General features: G+C 45.2%; 1 long non-coding RNA gene across 2 annotated transcripts in view; it reads left to right on the top strand.

The window, feature by feature from the left end:
* The first annotated feature begins 1,040 nt into the window (after positions 1 to 1,040).
* LOC137532993 (uncharacterized) overlaps positions 1,041 to 21,369 on the top strand; it is a 148,900-nt gene continuing 128,571 nt past the window's right edge. The window contains exon 1 of one of the 2 annotated variants that reach the window (XR_011024100.1): positions 1,041 to 1,174. This is a non-coding gene — a long non-coding RNA (uncharacterized lncRNA). Of the gene's footprint in view, positions 1,175 to 13,451; positions 13,868 to 21,369 lie in introns of those variants that run through there. The other variant, XR_011024099.1, reaches the window with a different exon arrangement.

Genomic DNA, 21,369 nt, shown 5'->3' with positions numbered 1-21,369 from the left:
ATGTTCCTACATCTATGTATGAGTAAGTATAGAAAAAGGTGTGTAGGTAAACTGAGAACAAGAAGTACTCCAAACAATTGTCTTATGAACTTGCTTTTAATATAGATCCAAAAATCAGTACAGAATAAATATCTCACAAACTTCCCCACAAAAGTGCATTGCTGCCCATAATAGGGTATAGTACATGCGTGTTACTGAAACCTTTTGTTTTAATTACATGCATGTAATGTGTCCCATCATGAGTAGTTTTATGTCATCTATGCACTTTTGTGGGGAAGTTTGCGATAAGTTTTTAAAAATGTAATACATACTGTACTGATTTCTGAACCTTTATTAAAGGGGCACTATGGCGACAAATTGTAAAATTTTAAATATGTGCAAACATATACAAATAAGAAGTATGTTTTTTCCAGAGTAAAATGAGCCATACATTATTTTTCTCCTATGTTGCTGTCACTTACAGTAGGTGTTAGAAATCTGACAGAAGCGACAGGTTTTGGACTAGTCCATCTCTTCATAAGGGATTCTCAGGGAATTATTTATTTTCAAAAGCTCTTAGGCCTGGTGCACACCAAAAACCGCTAGCAGATCCGCAAAATGCTAGCAGATTTTGAAACACTTTTTCTTCTTTTTCTGTAGCGTTTCAGCTAGCATTTTGCGGTTTTGTGAAGCGTTTTTGGTGTAGTAGATTTCATGTATTGTTACAGTAAAGCTGTTACTGAACAGCTACTGTAACAAAAAACGCCTGGCAAACCGCTCTGAAGTGCCGTTTTTCAGAGCGGTTTGCGTTTTTCCTATACTTAACATTGAGGCAGAAACGCATCTGAAATCCAAAATCTGCAGCAGCCCGGGAGTATGTGTTTCTGCAAAACGCCTCCCGCTCTGGTGTGCTCCAGCCCATTGAAATACATTACCCTAGCGGATCCGCACCCGCAAGCGGATCGCAAACCGCAGCAGAACCGCTCTGGTGTGCACTAGGCCTAAGTGAATGGCAGTTGATGCTCTGTTTAACTGCCAAAAAACTAAGTAGCGAGCAGGGAAGCTGGCCAGCATCATTGTTTAAATCCTTTTTAGCGAATATCTTTATAAAGAATAAAAGCCTTGCTGAGAATCCCCTATGAAGACATGGACTAGTCCAAAACCTGTCGCTTCTGTTACATTTCTACTACCTACTGTAAGTGACAGCGACATAGGAGAAAAGTAATTTATGGCTCATTTTACTCTGTAAAAAGTGATCTTCTTATTGTCTATGTTTGCACATATTTTAAATTTTACAATTTTTTGCCATAGTGCCCCTTTAAAGACATGTTCATGGGACTGTTGTTTGTAGTCCTTGTTCCCAATTTACCTACACACTTCTCTACATACGTTTGCCGTGTTCAGCATTGACTAGCTACTTTTCTCCTGCATCTGTGTCAGTTGCAGAGCCTGTTTGCATCTATGCAGAAGCTTGTTGGTTACAATCTGGTCAGGAATTGAAAAAAAAATGGCCACTTCCTGAACCAAAAATTGTCATTACTATAGGCTGTAATCTTTTCAGAGAGATTCAGTCTGAGTCTTCCTCCTTTCCATCTGAACAATGAAATGATGCACTCTGAGCAGCAGTAGCTCCACCCACAGAGACTGAAATTCTGTCCATGTATTGTGTTGATTCTGATCATGAGATTCAATTTTCAAGACTGAATTGTTAGCCCTATTACACAAAAAATGTAACACTAGAGCTGTTAGACTTAGACAATATATTTAGACCTTTGCCTGGGGAGCACAGTGGAGGAAAAGACCTCTGAATACTAGTGCCCTCTGCAATTATTAGCATATGTGTATATTTTTTCTCCTGCACTTTTAAGTGCTATACTAGGAGCACATAAGTAAACACCTACTGTACTTTGTCCATTCTACAGAGAACATTAAGCTCACACTTTTAAATGGGAATTGATGCTGGAGAATTTGGTATAAATATTTTCTTAACACAGAGTAGGGACACCAAGAGCCAAATATAGCGTAGTATGTACTGGCAGTTGAAATAAAGTATGATAATATGCCAGGCACCTCTGTGCCTGGCTCTTCTTCTGACCACATATGCTATTACTCCATTGTTATTGCCTGATGAAGCGGGATCAAACCTGCGAAATGCATTGCATTGTCCCCCGGAGTATGTAAATAAACCTGTTCTATTTGACAAACACATAGGCAATTTTTGTGTCTACTTAGAGGAGATAAGGCCACCACTGCCTCTTCATGTTTTAAACTTTTTAAATATTTTCTTAGCTTTACTGGCTCAAGAAGAGTGGTCAGTAGGTATAGATACCATTTTGTCTTAGCCGTTGACAAGCCGTTAGAACAGCTAGATTACATTGCCTGCCCTCCACTGCTCTTTCCCAATGCTTTAGCTATTACCACAAATAATCAGAGATGTACAATTTCTAACACCTTGTTGCATGCTTAACCAGGTTAAAACAAATAAAACAAAGAACTTGTTTGCCAACCATTTTATAGAATTATTTTCTCTCTGTGAAGACTTGTGAGGACTACAGCACGACATGAGTGTCTGACCATGATTTGACTCTCTAGTGTGAACAACCTCCTGTCATTGAGCTCAGATTCAGAAGTAACCCTTTAGTGTCTTGAGTACATGTCAAACATTGGCACTCTAAGTAATTTCCAGAATTTCAAAAGGCAAGTCAGAAGCTTCCTGAAAAAAAGACAACCAATAATGCAGACCAAGAGATGGAAAAATACAGGCAAGGTTTTCAGAAACACTGTTGTTCTACCACCTAAGAAGAACTTTAGTTAAACCTATTATATTTTGTGATACTTTTGGATGAGATTATTATTGTTGGTATTGTTGGTGTTCGAATTCAGGATACTGAAATTCAGAAACCCGAATTCGCCTGTCACCATACTTCAGCACCCTGACATGTGGACAGGTTCAGAGGGAGTTCACTTATTTGCACTTCATGTATCACGTGAAGAGCAACGGGAAGCGTAAATAAGTGAACGCCCTCCTGACAATGTCCACTTATATGGATGCTGAAGTGTGGGGGCGGGTGAATTTGCGTTTCGAGATTTCAATAACCTAAATTCAAACAGAAATTGTAGGCATCTATGGATTTGTGAAATGTTGCCTTTTGCTTATAGATCTGTATTATCTACCAAACTTACAGCAGTGAAGGGAGCATGTCCTTGATGTAAGTATTTTGCTCTTTTCAAACTTAGAAAGTTGAAGTACAACTTACCTCTTAGTTGTAATTTGTTTGTATTTCTAAACAAAAGGACCTATTGAAGTCATTGACATTAGCTCTGTTGATGTCAGGGCAGCTTAAAATATCTCAGTACAGTGCACTGTGGATGTAAACTACCATTTCCCTTCTCCACTAAACACAGAACTTATTGGCAGACCTTTTCTAGCTGTTGCTTTCTACTGTTACTTGTGAATCTAGGATCGCATTAACAGCACAGTCTCCATTCCTCGTCTATGGCAACATGACCTAATACACTTCCAGTCATTTAGTTAATAGGATTGCTTGTTCTGTTACTGAACTGCAACTCTTGCCGTTCACTTAGATAATACTACATGTAACTTCTAATTTCCATATTTTTTTTAAAATCAGACTTTTATCGAAAAAAAAACATATTAAGCATTACAGTAGAAAAGGTGCAACTCATACCAAGCATAGTTTAACCAGCAGAACACATAGTAGAGCATATACAGAAATCATGCATCAGTAATTGCAACACCCCAGGTAGAGTCTAGCAGTGTTCTCCAACCCTGTCCTCAGGGCCCACCAACAGTGCATGTTTTGTGGAAATCCACACAGGAAGTTAATCAGCTCTGCTGAGATACTAATAACCTCACCTGAACATGTTTGTGGTTTCCTGCAAAACTTGGACTGTTGGTGGGCCTTGAGGGCAGGGTTGGGGAGCTCTGGAGAAAAGTACACCATATACAATCTCAACAATAAAATAACAGCATTCAACAACATTGGCCCCAGATTTATAACATATAACATTTAGGAAGGTCCCAATATCCTATCTCTTACTAGTTCGAAATCAGCTAGACCAGGTATATCCAACCAACTACCCCAGATCTTCTCAAATGTATGTGGAGCCCCTCTATGAGCATAGATCCGTTTCTCCAATCTAAAATATCCATTCATATGCGTATTCCATATGTCTACCACTGGAGGAGTGGAGTCTTTCCAGGACATAAGAATTAGCTTGCAAGCTTGAAACAATGACCCGTGAATCATAATCTGAGTAGGTTCTGCCACATCCATTCCCGCCAACAGACTCAACACACCGGCCTGCAGAGTCCTCGGGATAGATACGGCAGAAGCCTGATCAACAATATCCAAGACAGAGGACAAATATCTATGTAGCTTTGGACAGTTCCACAGCATGTGTGCGACGTCGCCATGATCTCGCTGATGCCTTAGGCAGTCAGGGTCAGCACTGCAATGTTTAGCAAATAACCTTTTAGGTATCAGGCAAGTTCTATGTATAATATTCAACTGTGACAGGCATTGCGTAGCTGTGATGATCCGCTCAGCTGGCTGCACAGGCAGACAGCTGTTTGTCCATTCCTCTAGTCTGTGGGCTGCAGGTCTCTGGAACAGAGACCTGTCTTTCCATTGCAAGTTTCTGGTCTGTTCTCTTGCTGGGGAATTTGCATACATTCATTATGCAAATCCCCTACCTGCCTTCTTTGATGACTGGCACTATAAGAGCTTTATGTTTCCCAGAAGGCTTTGCTGGTCATTTCCTTTCCATGGTCTGTTCCTGATGGACACTGCTGGAGTGTCAGCCATTGCTATCTAGTATAGTTAATTCCTGGGGGTTGCTTTAGGCTCCCCTTCTAGCCCAGTCAGGTTGTATGATCTGTATTGCCTGTTCTGTCTTGTCTTGCCTGTTGCCATTGTCCTGTCCCAGCGGTGGTGGACAGGAAATAGTTCTGATCTCTGTTCTTGGAGTATAGCTGGTGCAGCGGTTGATACCAGCTATCTCTTCTGTTCTGTCTCCTGGGATCGCGCTAGCTACTTTTCGCTAGCGCTGTGGATCCTTCTGTTCTGTCTCCTGGGATCGCGCTAGCCACTTTTCGCTAGTGCTGGGGATCCTTCTGTTCTGTCTTCTGGGATCGCGCTAGCCACTTTTCGCTAGCGCTGGGGATCCTTCTGTTCTGCTACTCTGTACCTGGATCACGCTAGCCACTTTTCGCTAGTGCTGTGGATCCTATCTCTCGTTTGTCCCTGTTTTCGTGTGTCTGTCTTGTCCGCTACGCTTGCTGGAGGCTCGGTGAGGTAACCGTTAAGCAAGCGCTCGCGTCCTCTGTTTCATGTTTGTCTGTTAATGGTTAGTTAGGTGTGCTTGTCTCTATTGTGCTTATCACGTGGAGATCGCGCATAACCGCGTGCACTGTTGCGAATGAGTGCGGTGTTCGCGGTTAGCTAGCGTTTGTTATTTTCCGTATCTCCTTATTGTATTATTTGCTGTGCCTTTGCTACCCTCGTATTCTATTCTGATCTGCCTTGTGTCACGTCTGGCGATCGCACCTCTCGCGATCGCGTTCCTATTTCGTATCTGCTGTTGTGTGTGTGCGCGGTCGCGGGGTGGCGACTGGATTGGCGCACACACATACAACCTGTCCCTTTGCTCAATCTCATTCGCAATCGCCTCTCTTGCGATTGCGTTCTGCGCTTCGTACAATTCCTGTCTGGCACTTGTGGAGGTACAGAGGATTGGTTCCTCTGCACTCCCCAGCGCCATTTGCCGACAGGAATTTCCCTCTACAGGTGCGTAGCACCTTTTGCTGGGTGCCTGCAAATATATGCTTGTGGAGGATTTCCGCCGTGTCAGCGCACGTGTTGTGCGCTGATCACGGAGAAAGTTCCACAATCGTTACAGTAGCATTAGTGGATATTTTAGGTACACTTTGAAGCATTTCCTCCCAATATTCAACCAAAAGAACTCCCAGATCCCTGACCCACTTATCATAAGACTTTAAGGGATATTTGTCTGAGCATCCTAGCATAACATTCAGATATAAAACCAGAAATAGTAACGCACTGAGACATTACGTTAAAAACTAGAGCCAGGGCCAGATTCATATCAACCGAAATCTGCTGCTTCTTCAGTGCATGTGAGAGCTGAGCATGTTGATAAAGGAGCAGCAGAGTTTGGTCCCTTCCAATTTTGCAGCAATATCAGTCATTGAATGTAGACTCCCATTCCCAAGCACCACTTCCAGAGCCCCTATCCCCATAGTAGCCCACCTCCTCAAAAAAGACAAGCACCTTAGTTCTGGTAACTGATAGTTATCATACAAAGTCAAATATATTGTACGCCCTGTAATCCCCTGCATATTCCTTATCCTATCCCAAACCTTCTGCATCAAGACAAACATAGGGGCTTTCAATTTAAGCAATTCCAAAGCACCATAAATTGAGGGGAATTTGAAAATCTCTCTAGCAGAACCCTACTAGAGTCTCTCATTTCGTCATTGTCTCACCCTATCATGTGTTGCGCTTGCGAAGCCAGGAAATAAACCCAGGAATTAGGGACAGCTAAACCACCCTCGTATTGGATATATCCTATATATTAGATATTGGGCCTGATGCAATTCACTTTTTCTCCTACGATTTGTCTTAGGAGATAATTTTTCATCTTCAAATTTAAATAAATTGTCAGCACCTTGCAATTAAAAAATTACCAAAAAGTAGGTAAACAATACTGACAAAATTATGCTGAGTATTCTCTTGCTTGCTCGTGGCTTAAAAGGCATTTTATTGATAAGATGTAAAAATTAACGTAGGAGAAAACTTAGGAGATAAAGTGAATTGCATCAGGCCCATTGAAGCCTAATTTTAACTCTACCCTGTCCCCAGATAAAGGCCTCAATTCACTAAGCTTTATCAAACACTTTATCAAACGTTTGATAATTTACCTCATGGGTAAAATCTAATTTTGAATTCACTAAGGTGTTATATTGTTATTGAATGTTTTATCGATAAAACATTCAATAAATCTGTAATACCTTAGTGAATTCAAAATTAGATTTTACCTATGAGGTAAATTATCAAACGTTTGATAAAGTGTTTGATAAAGCTTAGTGAATTGAGGCCAAAGTCTCTAAAAATTGTGTTAATTGTCTTAGAGAGTTTTAAATTGAGCCATATCGGAGTGTTGTGTAGACAATAGAGAAGTTGTGGCATAGTTACCATTTTGAGGAGGTTCATCCTAGCAACAGGGGAGAGCGGTAGTTTGGACAAAGTTTTACGTTTTTGTCTAACTTTAAGTAGCAATGGGGTGATATCTAATTTCCATTTTTAATAGTGTATGAAATAGCCTGCTATAAAAAATCTGTCTGCCATTCAGCTGCAGAGTGATATGCATCTACAGCAGGTACATACTATTAACATAATAGGCCGACAATGTATACTATATTAACTAGGGGTGGGCCTACCATGAAGCCAAATGAATCATGTGATTCAGGCAGCAAAATCTAGATGGCAGCGTTTGCAGAAGCCGTTTAGGCCTCCTGGTGCCTGCTTCCTTGCCACTCTCCTACCCGCCTTCATGGCCTACACACTACCCTTCTCATCGATACATCCCTGAATCCTTGTCCTCAATTGGACCGGTGGCACCTGCCACCCTTCCCTATGACATCATAAGCAGATGAGGTGCTGATATAGGTCTCTTATTGAGGCATGCTACGGTAAAACCTCATCACCAGTGAGAGATCACTGTGCAAGTCAGAGGGGAAGCTTTAGCACGCGACCAATCAAACGGGGGTGCTGGCACCAGACCAGCCAATCACAGCTTCCCACTGCTCCTTTTGCCTATTGGTTCCGATTATCTTGTGGGCAAGGGGTTTGCTTCAGGCAGCACAAAGTCTAGAACCGGCCCTGCTATTAACAGGCCAACAAAGTTTTACACTGCCAGTATATTATAGAAACAAGGAATATTTTACACAGAGTTGCTTGTTGTGCGTACCAGAACTCATGGAGAAAGCATGTAATTAGTTTAAGGTGGTAGATCTGTTAGGTCATTTTGCTGCAATCTCTTCCTGCTATAATCATTTCCTGCTTTAGCCGAGGGAAAAAAAGGAAGCAACACATGATTGTGACCAGCCAATCAAACCATTATAAACCTACTAATGCCCCCCTGTGGTGTAATTTTGTACAGTATAATACATGTAATATAAACCTCATGTTAACTTAAGCTAGAATCGGCGATTGTACGGGTGAGTAAATCATCCGTTAGGCGGTAAATCTAATATTGTTAAACCTATTAGGCCGCGGCTGCTGAGTTGGGGGCGGGCTGAGGCAGCACGGGTGGGGGGCACAGAGCATTGGAAACACTTTGGGGAAAAAACACCACGAGGAGAGCAGATTTTGGGGCCTTTCACACCGGCTGCATTCCGTTTTGTTTTGAAGAGGCTTGCAATTCTCCAAACAAAAGTACAGTTACAACTGGAATTGTGGGAATGCATTCATACTGAATGCATTTCCGATTTTCTAAAAAGGTTATCTTAGTTCTGCTGCATTTTTCCTGCTTTTCAATTGAGGCCAAGATAGTTAAAATCACAAAATGTGTTCGAATTTGCGATTGCATTTTGCGACTGCATTTCATGATTTTGGGGTGTGAAAGAGCCCTTTAGGAGATTAGGCCACAGCAGCAGAGCGGGGGGGGGGGGGGGGGGGGGGAGGGGGGGCCCTGCTAGAGAGGTTTTGGAGCCACGGTCCTACTAGAACAGGGTCAGTGATATTAACTGTCTGTGTTCACCTCTACAAATCTTACCATGATAGGATTATTTCAATAATGGTTTGACCTGAATGCGGGAATTACACGTTACGTTTTTTGCAAAGAATCGTTCCGATAGATGCCTTCCATTATAAAATTCCGACATGTCCGATGTTCCGCTCGATTCTTTTCCGCTCGATTTCTCATAGAAGTGAATGGAAAAAAAGATAGGAAAAACGAGTGGAAGATAAGAGAATCAAGCAGAAAATCGCATGGCTAATAGATCGCGTGCAGAATCGAACGCGAAAAACGTAACGTGTAATCCCAGCATAAAAAATATAGGCTATTGAATATAACAAGGATTAGGCTGCTACTTATCTCTCCATCAGCAGACCCCTCCCCCTATCCCCATGTATGTAGTCAGTTACCACACCAACACCTCACTTCAGTCGGCAGATGTGATATTAGATGAATGGAGCACACTTGTAATGTCCAAAGAAGGTTGAGCACTGTCAAATAATAGTCTTAATGTGTACCAGCAGACATGTTTTAGGATTAGCTTTTTGAGTGATACTCCATTCTTCATATCCAAAACAGCATCTCTCTTACTAATCCTAAAAGATTACTGTAATACAAGTAAAAGTAGAATCACAGTACTCAGCGGTTTTTAATGCTGGAATCTAGGGCAATCCCTCTAGGTGTTCACCTGTTTTTTTCTCTATTATTGTACACTGCTGGCACATCCTGACGTCATTGGCTAGTTAGTTAAAATTCTGCTTAGGGGTACATTGGCTAAGAAAACTTGGATGTTACTCCTTGCCTGGAGTCTCGCCAGAGTTTATTGTGACCTGTTACTGAAGTTTCAACTTGTCTTCAGGTTTCCGTCTGTCTGCTGTTTTTTTCTCGACTTTCTGCCTGAACTTGACTAGGCCTCTGCTAAACAGTTTTGTAATTCTCTGTCTACTCACCACCAGTGACTCACTCAGATGTCTGTTCAGCCAAATAATGTCATACTTATGATATAATCGCTTATGTAATCTGTAAGTCCTGTATTTAAGTGAACTTTTGATGCACTGAATATAAAGTATCCCCTAAGTGCTATCGGAAATGGCAATTGATAGAATACAGGTTACCTACAATCGGCTTTAAAAGACTTCTAAAAACGAGAGTCTCATGACCTCTAATTAGTTATCACTGAGAGTTACACCATCACTTAGAACCCTGGGCCCTTTATGCAATTAACTTTTTCTCCCGAGATTTCTCCTAGGAGATATTTTCATCTTGTATTAAAGTAATTTTTCAGCACAATTCAAAAATTACTAAACATTAGATGAAAAAGTGCTATCAAAATTATTTTGAGTATTTTCTTGCTTGCTGGTGGTTTAAAGGTATTTTAGGACAGGTTTTGAAAGTATCACATAGGAGAAAACTCAAAAATTTAAAAGTCAGTTTGATATGGGCCATGGGGCCAGATTTATCAAGAGTGTCTGAGACAAAATATTGGTAGGTTTTTAGAAATCCATGCAGAACTGTCTCAGGCATCTAAAGAAATCATTAGATAGTGCAGATTACTTCTAAAACTGTTGTAAGATAGGAGGAGCTAGAAAGGTCTCTCAGACAGTGCAGTGTGTGAGGGGAATTGCTGTTGCTGAGGTAACCAACACACCTGCTGTATTGAGCAGCAGTTTCTGAGGAGGAATTCAGCAGGGGGAGGAGAACATCACAAATCATGTCTAGCCTGCACTTTGCAATCATGTCTACCTGCAGTTCTACACCTGTAGAACTGCTATCAAGCACTTCTTATTCTGCGCCAGTTTAGGGATGGATTTGAACTTTCCTTAACTGTAGCGCAGCTCTAGAAATTCATGCTAAATTGCCACTATTACCTAAGATTTAAGAAGGTTCTTATCATACAGAACTGTTCTCCCTGCTGGTTAGAACAGATTAAGAAGAAAAAAATGTCGGTAATGCGTTGATAAATCTCCCCCATGGATTCTTAACTCTAATAAGGAAGAAATAAAATAAAAAAACAAGAATGGACCACAGCTTAGTTCTAAATGGGAATGAGACTCTGTATACACATGTCTCTCATCATTTTATGTGTAACTTGCGTGCGTACATGGAAAAAAGGTGCCCAAAAATTTAGCCAAGGCATAATGCCTGTTGTACAATTTTTCCTAACCTTTCCCTCACACTAAACCACTTCTACCTACAGCTAACACTAAACTCCCTACCTTTGCCTAACACTAACTAGTACTTCCCTTCCCCTCCTTGGAGAGCATACATTTCTGTTTAGGCACCTGGTGTAGCCAAATCCAGGCAGCAAAACTATTACACGACGCTCAGTTCTGCTATAGCCGAGCATCCATACCTGATTGCTGAACCGCCGCAGCCAAATGGCACTCGGATATGCTATAGCCAAGCACCCATTACGGATTAAGGCACCTCTGCAAATTACCTGCACCACTAGCGAAACTATAGCTAAACCCCAGCATCCAATTTACATACTCTGCACCATCACCAAACACCAGTATTCCTCCATCCTGCAAGCAGCATCATTATTTATTAAAGGGGAACTTCAGCCTAAACAAACATACTATCATTAAGTTACATTAGTTATGTTAATTCAAATAGATAGGTAATATAATCTCTTACCCACCCTGTTTTAAATGAAAAAGGCAAATGTTTGTGATTTAATGGAGGCAGCCATCTTTTTCATGGGGGCAGCCATCTTTTTGGTTGAAAGGAGGTGACAGGGAGCATGAGACACAGTTCCAACTGTCCCGTGTCCTGATCACCGCTCCAAGCGGCGTACGCTAGGCTTTAAATCTCAAATAAAAAAAAAAATTGCACCAAAACAGCAGAACGAGAACAACAACATTAGAAATCCCATCATGCTTTGCACAGCGTCAGGGGAAAAATGCCCAGGCAGTTTTCTTCTGTGCAGCTAAAAATGAGGCTTGGGTAAGAAAAAGAAAGCTCTGATGCTGTGAAACTGTTAAAGAGAACCCAAGGTGGGTTGTAAGAATCCTATTAGCACACAGAGGCTGGTTTTGCATATAATCACCAGCCTCTGTTACTAAGCTGTTCCCCCCCCCAGGCCCCCCTGCTCTCTGCTGTCCCCCATAAATCAAACCGATGTGCTAGCGACACGCAGCGTGTCGATAGCAGGCTATTTACATGCAGACTGTCACTCTCCGCCACTCCCCCGCCTCCTCTATAGCGCTGCTCGCCGCCTGCGTCCCTTCCCCCCAATTAGCTTGTAGAGGAGGGGAGGGAAGGGATGCAGGCGGGATTAAAAAGTCCCTAAGACAACTATTTATGGGGGGGGGGGGGTTTGTTATATTTAAAAGTGGTTTTTTTTTGGGGGGGGGGGTGGCTATGGAAGTGAAAGGCATTAACTTTATTAATATTTGTGTTTGTATGTGTAATTTTACTTTTTGGCCACTAGATGGCATTGCGAACACTCTCCTGTTTTACAGGAAGTGTTCACTTTTTTTTTACATTTTACTAAGCTCTGACTGCTTCCTGTTTTATGAATAGACATGGCCCCTGATTGGGGTCATGTCCATTAATTCCAGGCATTGTAATTGGGTAGAGGACCGCTTGCTCCTCTTCCCCAATCACAGATCGGGGTGTCCCGACGGGTAACGGCGGCGGGGGGCTCGCACACGTGCATAGTGGCGGCAGGAGTGAGCAACGTATTAAAACGTCCTGGAGCCGTTAACAGGTTCCAATAGGACGTTTTAATGCATCAGCTTTTTGGTAATTGGTTAAGCAATGCCACCCGCCCCTACCCTATGGATATGACTTAATTGGGCAATTTACATTCTCATGCAATCAACACTGCACATAGTTCATGGGAACTGAGACAAAGTCAGAGAGTGGAGAAACACAAGAAAGTTAATGGTGAATACATTAAGTACCCAGTGGGCCACCTCTGCTCCAGGGCCCCATAGCAGCTGCTATAGCAGTTATGGCTATTTCTACGCCCCTGTCTGGCATGTCAGATCTTTAGTGATTCCCAAAACCCGATCTCATTGTTCTCACCGCTCCCCCACCCGCTGAAGGCTGCTCTGTCATACATGCTCGTTGTTCCTCAGCTCCCCTGCATAGCAACATACACATTGTCAGCCAGAGGGTGATGACACGTATGTACAGCATCATGGCTGCTCTGTGGCCCAACAGTGATTTGTATCCGATTCTTTGGGCAACAGAGATCGGGTACATATCCACCCATGGGTATGCAGCAGAAGCGTTCCCATGGGTCAGCTCTATGCACATAGCAGTATGAGCAGAAATCCAGCACCTGATGGAGTAATGACATCATGCCTTACTTCCAGTGTGGACTCCGCCTCTGGAAGAGATTCACATACACAGAGGTGCCCGGCCTGACATGAGTTTCTAAATGGCTACCTTTGTATTTCATACCCATATAAAATAGTAGTTGAAAACATTAAAATACTAAAGGTGAAGGAGGTTTTGAAAAGAGGAGGAATGTTTTACATGAAAATGGCATTGACGCATAGAAACATGTTAGACCTGTACCAGATACAACAGAAATAAAGATATATCAGATATGGTTACCATGTCTAACCGGAAACTTGTCTATAACTGAAAATCACTGTACAAACATTTGACAATCATATAATGCAATGATGCATGTCACTGCTGCCAGCGTTATATAACTGACCCTCCCCTGTGACAAATGGATTACACCGCACATGAATGTTGCAGTCGCCGTGTTGGCCCCTTCTCTATCACCTGACAAATGAAGGCATTTGCATTCCAGAGATGAAAATAGAGATAAATGTATACAGAGAAATGTTTGGAGCCAAGTGTAGGAGTGATGTTGCCTGGCAACCAGAAAATGTGACTTCGAAGGACACTGGCATCATTGAAACATTCATGTAACAGGAAGCAGGCTATGCGAACGCTGGTAACAAGGACAGTTTGTGCACACAGCGCCTTCATTGGGAAACAAAATCCTAATGATTCTCCCACACAGCATCTTTCACCGGAGAACTGTTTATATGTATGATGAACAATGTTTTCACTGGGGCGAAGGCTTCCTGTCGGTGAGGAGGTAGTGCCATTCAGATTTAACTCATATATGCAACATGATCAGGTGAACTGCACTGCTTTCTGTATACACATACAATGAATAGAGCAATTCTCATTCCATTTGTAACAAGAACTATATAGCAATAGCGTATGTACAGGCAAAGCATTTAGAAAAGGGTAGGCCTCCTAGTGCTGCAGCCACCCAAAGCCCGGGCCTCCATGGCCTTTCCAAAGATACGGCCCTGAAGACCTTTACAAATCATAACAGCATACTAGACACCCAAACACCCACTTTCCTTAGCTTGTCAATATTTGAAATGGCCTGTTAGGAGCACATGGGGCTTCCTAAACCTAGGAATCCACTTCTGAACCTACTGGTCAGGTAACATCTAGGGCATACATGTCAAACCCTGGCCCATTGGACAAATCTGGCCCTCGGGGGCCATCAGATTTGGCCCTCAGGTGTTTTCCCCACTTTGCATTATGTTTGGTCCACTTAGGACCACCAGAGAAGTTATATTGGAAGGTAAGTGTAACGATCGGTGTCCGCACGCAGAGAGAATCTGATTATTGGTGATCTGCAGTATCACCAAGAATGCAGATATATACCTGATTATTGATGATCTGCAGAATCACCGATAATACAGATATATTGCTAACCTCTGGACACCTTTTGGTATGTGAGTGTTTGGTGCAACAGTAGTACTTTGAGTAATGCACCTGCTGAGCAGGTGATAATAGACAGTAAAGAGACACTGCTCTGGGAGCACAGGAACCTTCCAGCAGCCTGAGGCTCTCCAAGGGGAGGAGTCAGGCTGGAGACAGGAAGGGCCAGAGAGTAGAGTTGGGCCGAACGGTTCGCCTGCGAACGGTTCCATGCGAACTTCAGTGATTCGCGTTCGCGTCCCGCAGGCGAACCTTTGCGGAAGTTCGGTTCGCCCCATAATGCACATGGAGGGTCAACTTTGACCCTCTACATCACAGTCAGCAGGCCCAGTGTAGCCAATTAGGCTACACTAGCCCCTGGAGCCCCACCCCCCCTTATATAAGGCAGGCAGCGGCAGCCATTACGGTCACTCGTGTGCTGCCTGCGTTAGTGAGAGTAGGGCGAGCTGCTGCAGACTGTCTCTCAGGGAAAGATTAGTTAGGCTTAACTTGTTCCTGTCTGGCTGCATACCTGTTCTGTGAACCCACCACTGCATACCTGTGCTGTGAACCCACCACTGCATACCTGTGCTGTGAACCCACCACTGCATACCTGTGCTGTGAACCCACCACTGCATACCTGTGCTGTGAACCCACCACTGCATACCTGTTCAGTGAACCCACCACTGCATACCTGTGCTGTGAACCCACCACTGCATACCTGTTCAGTGAACCTGCCACTGCATACCTGTTCTGTTCAGTGGACCCGCCACTGTATACCTGTTCATTGAACCCACCACTGCATACCTGTGCTGTGAACCCACCACTGCATACCTGTTCTGTGAACCCACCACTGCATACCTGTTCTGTGAACCCACCACTGCATACCTGTTCAGTGAACCTGCCACTGCATACCTGTTCTGTTCAGTGGACCCGCCACTGTATACCTGTTCATTGAACCCACCACTGCATACCTGTGCTGTGAACCCACCACTGCATACCTGTTCTGTGAACCCACCACTGCATACCTGTTGTGTTCAGTGAACCTGCCACTGCATACCTGTTCTGTGAACCCGCCACTGTATACCTGTTCTGTTTAGTGAACCCGCCACTGTATACCTGTTCTGTTTAGTGAACCCGCCACTGCATACCTGTTCTGTTCAGTGGACCCGCCACTGTATACCTGTTCAGTGAACCCGCCACTGCATACCTGTTCTGTTCAGTGGACCCGCCACTGTATACCTGTTCAGTGAACCCGCCACTGCATACCTGTTGTGTTCAGTGAACCTGCCACTGCATACCTGTTCTGTAAACCCGCCACTGTATACCTGTTCTGTTTAGTGAACCCGCCACTGTATACCTGTTCTGTTTAGTGAACCCGCCACTGCATACCTGTTCTGTTCAGTGGACCCGCCACTGTATACCTGTTCAGTGAACCCGCCACTGCATACCTGTTCTGTTCAGTGGACCCGCCACTGTATACCTGTTCAGTGAACCCGCCACTGCATACCTGTTGTGTTCAGTGAACCTGCCACTGCATACCTGTTCTGTGAACCCGCCACTGTATACCTGTTCTGTTTAGTGAACCCGCCACTGTATACCTGTTCTGTTTAGTGAACCCGCCACTGCATACCTGTTCTGTTCAGTGGACCCGCCACTGTATACCTGTTCAGTGAACCCGCCACTGCATACCTGTTCTGTTCAGTGGACCCGCCACTGTATACCTGTTCAGTGAACCCGCCACTGCATACCTGTTGTGTTCAGTGAACCTGCCACTGCATACCTGTTCTGTGAACCCACCACTGTATACCTGTTCTGTTTAGTGAACCCGCCACTGTATACCTGTTCTGTTTAGTGAACCCGCCACTGCATACCTGTTCTGTTCAGTGAACCCGCCACTGTATACCTGTTCAGTGAACCCGCCACTGCATACCTGTTCTGTTCAGTGGACCCGCCACTGTATACCTGTTCAGTGAACCCGCCACTGCATACCTGTTGTGTTCAGTGAACCTGCCACTGCATACCTGTTGTGTTCAGTGAACCTGCCACTGCATACCTGTTCTGTGAACCCGCCACTGTATACCTGTTCTGTTTAGTGAACCCGCCACTGTATACCTGTTCTGTTTAGTGAACCCGCCACTGCATACCTGTTCTGTTCAGTGGACCCGCCACTGTATACCTGTTCAGTGAACCCGCCACTGCATACCTGTTCTGTTCAGTGGACCCGCCACTGTATACCTGTTCTGTTTAGTGAACCCGCCACTGTATACCTGTTCAGTGAACCCGCCACTGCATACCTGTTCTGTTCAGTGGACCCGCCACTGTATACCTGTTCAGTGAACCCGCCACTGCATACCTGTTCTGTTCAGTGGACCCGCCACTGTATACCTGTTCAGTGAACCCGCCACTGCATACCTGTTGTGTTCAGTGAACCTGCCACTGCATACCTGTTCTGTGAACCCGCCACTGTATACCTGTTCTGTTTAGTGAACCCGCCACTGTATACCTGTTCTGTTTAGTGAACCCGCCACTGCATACCTGTTCTGTTCAGTGGACCCGCCACTGTATACCTGTTCAGTGAACCCGCCACTGCATACCTGTTCTGTTCAGTGGACCCGCCACTGTATACCTGTTCTGTTTAGTGAACCCGCCACTGTATACCTGTTCAGTGAACCCGCCACTGCATACCTGTTGTGTTCAGTGAACCTGCCACTGCATACCTGTTGTGTTCAGTGAACCTGCCACTGTATACCTGTTCTGTGAACCCGCCACTGTATGCCTGTTCTGTTTAGTGAACCTGCCACTGTATACCTGTTCTGTTTAGTGAACCCGCCACTGCATACCTGTTCTGTTCAGTGAACCCGCCACTGTATACCTGTTCAGTGAACCCGCCACTGCATACCTGTTGTGTTCAGTGAACCTGCCACTGCATACCTGTTGTGTTCAGTGAACCTGCCACTGCATACCTGTTCTGTGAACCCGCCACTGTATACCTGTTCTGTTCAGTGAACCCACCGCATCAGTGCGCATACCTGTGCAGTTAAGTGAACCCACCTACCTACGTGAGTGCACGCAGTGTGATATACTACTCCGTGCATACCCGATATGGACAAAACAGGTAGAGGAAGAGGTAGTGCCAGAGCCAGAGGAAGGCCACCCGGCAGGTCTGCGCGAGGTTGTGTAAATGTAATTTCGTGTGGACCTGGCCCACAGTACAGTGCTCGGAAGAAGGCACATCCCATCACCTCCCAAGATTGTCAGGACGTGGTTGAGTATTTAGCGACACAGAACACCTCATCTTGCTCAGCCACCAGCGCTACTACTAGCACCACTTCCGCTGCATTTGACACTTCGCAAGAATTATTTAGTGTTGAAATCACTGATGCACAGCCATTGTTGTTACAGCCAGATGAATTTTCACCAGCTCATATATTTGAGTTACCCGGCAACACTATGGATGTAACGTGTAAGGAGGATGAAGGACCTACTGATGGTGCATGTTTGGATTTGTCTGAGGCAAGCGAAGCTGGGCAGGATGATTACGATGATGACGATGATAGGGATCCTCTGTATGTTCCCAATAGAGGAGATGAAGAGGGGGACAGTTCAGAGGGGGAGTCAGAGAGTAGTAGGAGGAGAGAAGTTGCTGAAAGAAGCTGGGTGTTATGATCATGTCTGCAGCGTTTACTGCTGGCTGCAGTGGTATTGTAACCCAAGCAGTTCTGATGTCATTACATGCATTTTCTTGCATAGTTTGGTTTGCACTTAAACTAGTTGCTAATTCCATCTGCAGTCACTCTGAAATTAATGACAGTTTAACATGCTCTTGTGTAAACAAACATTGTCTGCTGCAGTGGAGGGGCAGTCCCTTTCCTGCAGGCTGCATATCATTGTCTGCCTTTTCCTGCTATCAGCCTGTGATTAATTACCATTCACTTGTGTGGGAATCTGCAGGTCTGCTCCCATTGGATGACCTCAGTATAAAGAACTGCTTCCTGCAATGTCTCATGGGCTACCATAGTCTCAGATTCTATCTGTTACTCTGCTCGTGCCCCACCTCGTTCCTGGTCCGTGTGGACTGCGCTGACTCCTGCGAAGGGGTCAGCGAGTCCTCCTAGTTCTGCTCTTGTTCTAGAAGTTGTTACTTGCTTGTCTTGTGTCATATATTGGTTCATCGCCAATATATACGCATACTTGCGCATTTTGTTATTTTCCTTGAATTCGTGTTACGTTGATACATCAGTGTCGCTGATATATACGTACACGAACTGTTTATATCCTGTGTTCCGTTAGTCAGCGTTCCAGCACGCTGAGCTAGTTATCCTGTTCCTGGTCCTGTTTGTGGATTGCGTTCATCTCTGCGAAGAGATAGCGAATCCTTCTGAGTCCTGTTCCCTGTATTACTCCAGTCTTAGTCAGAGTTCCTGCTTATGTCATATATCGGTTCATTGCCGATATATACATATGTTAGTCAGACGTTACGAATAGTTTCATTGATAGCTGTAATTGTAATACGCTAGGAAATCATACTTATTGTATATTTATCTGTGTTACGTTCATCTATCTTGATCCTGCTATTTTCTGACTATCCTGTCCTGTCTTTGTGAGGCACGCCATCGCCGCAACGCATTGGCTGCCTCATTCCAGTCTGTCTGGTTTTGGACGCTTGCTGTCGCTAAGTAGCCGCTAGCTAGCAAGCGTTCATTCTGTCTACTTGTTCTGATCTCCTCAGTCCTGGTTTATGCGCTCAGCGCTACTTTGCGCTGAGACGTTATTACGAAAGTGTTGTTTGTGGCTGTTCGGATCTGCACCGGCTCTGTGCACCACAATCTCCTATTGGAGTCAGTCCTCTCCTCCACTAAACTGGGGATATCCTGATCCCTTGTGCTGGTGTGTGTACCTCCTTCACGTCAGCTTATGTGTTGTATGCTGACTGTGGAGATTACACCTCCAAGCTTAACATTGGGGCAGCTTTTCGTCAGAAACAGCTGGTGGCAGAGTCCGGCACCATGTATCGCCACCTATGTACAGCCAGCCAACTTGCCCTTCAGCATCAGCTGCTGAGGTCCCCATAGTGCCCACATCCCAGGGTGGCTCAGCGGTGTGGAAATTTTTTAATGTGTGTGCCTCAGATCGGACCAAAGCCATCTGTTCGCTCTGCCAACAAAAATTGAGCCGTGGAAAGGCCAACACTCACGTAGGGACAAGTGCCTTACGAAGGCACCTGGAGAAAAGGCACAAACAGCAATGGGATGGCCACCTGAGCAAAAGCAGCAGCAGCACACAAAAGCAAAGCCACCCTCCTTCTCCTCTTCCTCCTCCATCAGGTGCATTATCTGCTTCTGCCGCTTAAGAAACAGGTGGATGAGTGGCTGACCCCGCACCACCTGGAGATAGGCAACGTGGTGTGCGACAACGGCAGCAATCTGCTTGCCGCTTTGCATATGGGGAAGCTGACACACATACCCTGCATGGCACATGTCATGAATCTAGTGGTTCAAAGATTTGTGGCAAAGTACCCTGGCTTAGCGAATGTCCTGAAGCAGGCCAGGAAGTTCTGTGGGCATTTGAGGCGGTCTTACACAGCCATGGCACGCTTTGCGGAAATTCAGCGCAAAAACAACATGCCGGTGAGACGCCTCATTTGCGATAGCCCGACTCGCTGGAACTCGACCCTGCTCATGTTCTCCCGCCTGCTAGAACAGAAGAAAGCCGTGACCCACTACCTCTACAACTACAGTAGAATGAAACAGTCTGGGAAGATGGGGATGTTCTGGCCCGACAACTGGACACTGATGGAAAATGCATGCAGGCTCATGCGGCCGTTTGAGGAGGTGACCAACCTGGTGAGCCGCAGTGAGGGCACCATCAGCGACTTAATTCCCTACGCTTACTTCTTGGAGCGTGCTGTGCGTAGAGTGGCGGATGAAGCTGTGAATGAGCGTGACCAGGAACCGTTACGGCAGGAACAGGCATGGGACCAATTTTCATCAGACCCAGCTGTTTCCTCAACACCTGCGGCAGCACAGAGGGGGGAGGAGGAGGAAGAAGAGAAGTCGTGTGCAGAAGACGAGTCAGACTCAGAGGATGATGAGCAAGGTGTTTCTTTGGGGGAGGAGGAGGAGGAGGAGGAGGAGGGGACAGCGGCAGGAGAACAACCTCAGCAGGCATCGCAAGGGGCTTGTGCTGCTCAACCTTCCCGTGGTATTGTTCGCGGCTGGGGGGAGGAGGTTGACTTACCTGACGTCACTGAGGAAGAGCAAGAGGAGATGGAGGGTACTGGATCCGACTTTGTGCAGATGTCGACTTTTATGCTGTCCTGCCTGTTGAGGGACCCCCGTATAAAAAACCTCAAGGGGAATGACCTGTACTGGGTGGCCACACTACTAGACCCTCGGTACAGGCACAAAGTGGCGGACCTGTTACCAACTCACCGGAAGGTGGAAAGGATGCAGCACATGCAGAACCAGCTGTCAACTATGCTTTACAATGCCTTTAAGGGTGATGTGACGGCACAACGCCAGCAAGGTACCACTGCCACTAATCCTCCTCCCGTGTCCACGCAGTCAAAGACAGGACGCTCCAGCGATCTCATGGTGATGTCGGACATGCGGACGTTCTTTAGTCCAACGCCTCGCCGTAGCCCTTCCGGATCCACCCTCCACCAACGCCTGGAACGGCAGGTAGCCGACTACCTGGCCTTAAGTGTGGATGTAGACACTGCTGTGAACAGCGATGAGGAACCCTTGAACTACTGGGTGCGCAGGCTTGACCTGTGGCCAGAGCTGTCCCAATTTGCCATCCAACTTCTCTCCTGCCCTGCCGCAAGCGTCCTGTCAGAAAGGACCTTCAGCGCAGCTGGAGGCATTGTCACAGAGAAGAGAAGTCGCCTAAGTCACAAAAGTGTTAAGTACCTCACCT

Source organism: Hyperolius riggenbachi, chromosome 9 (genome assembly GCF_040937935.1).
Source record: "Hyperolius riggenbachi isolate aHypRig1 chromosome 9, aHypRig1.pri, whole genome shotgun sequence".
Lineage (NCBI taxonomy): Eukaryota > Metazoa > Chordata > Amphibia > Anura > Hyperoliidae > Hyperolius > Hyperolius riggenbachi.
Note: the sequence above shows the minus strand (reverse complement) of the source record. Positions and strands in the feature narration are given on the sequence as shown.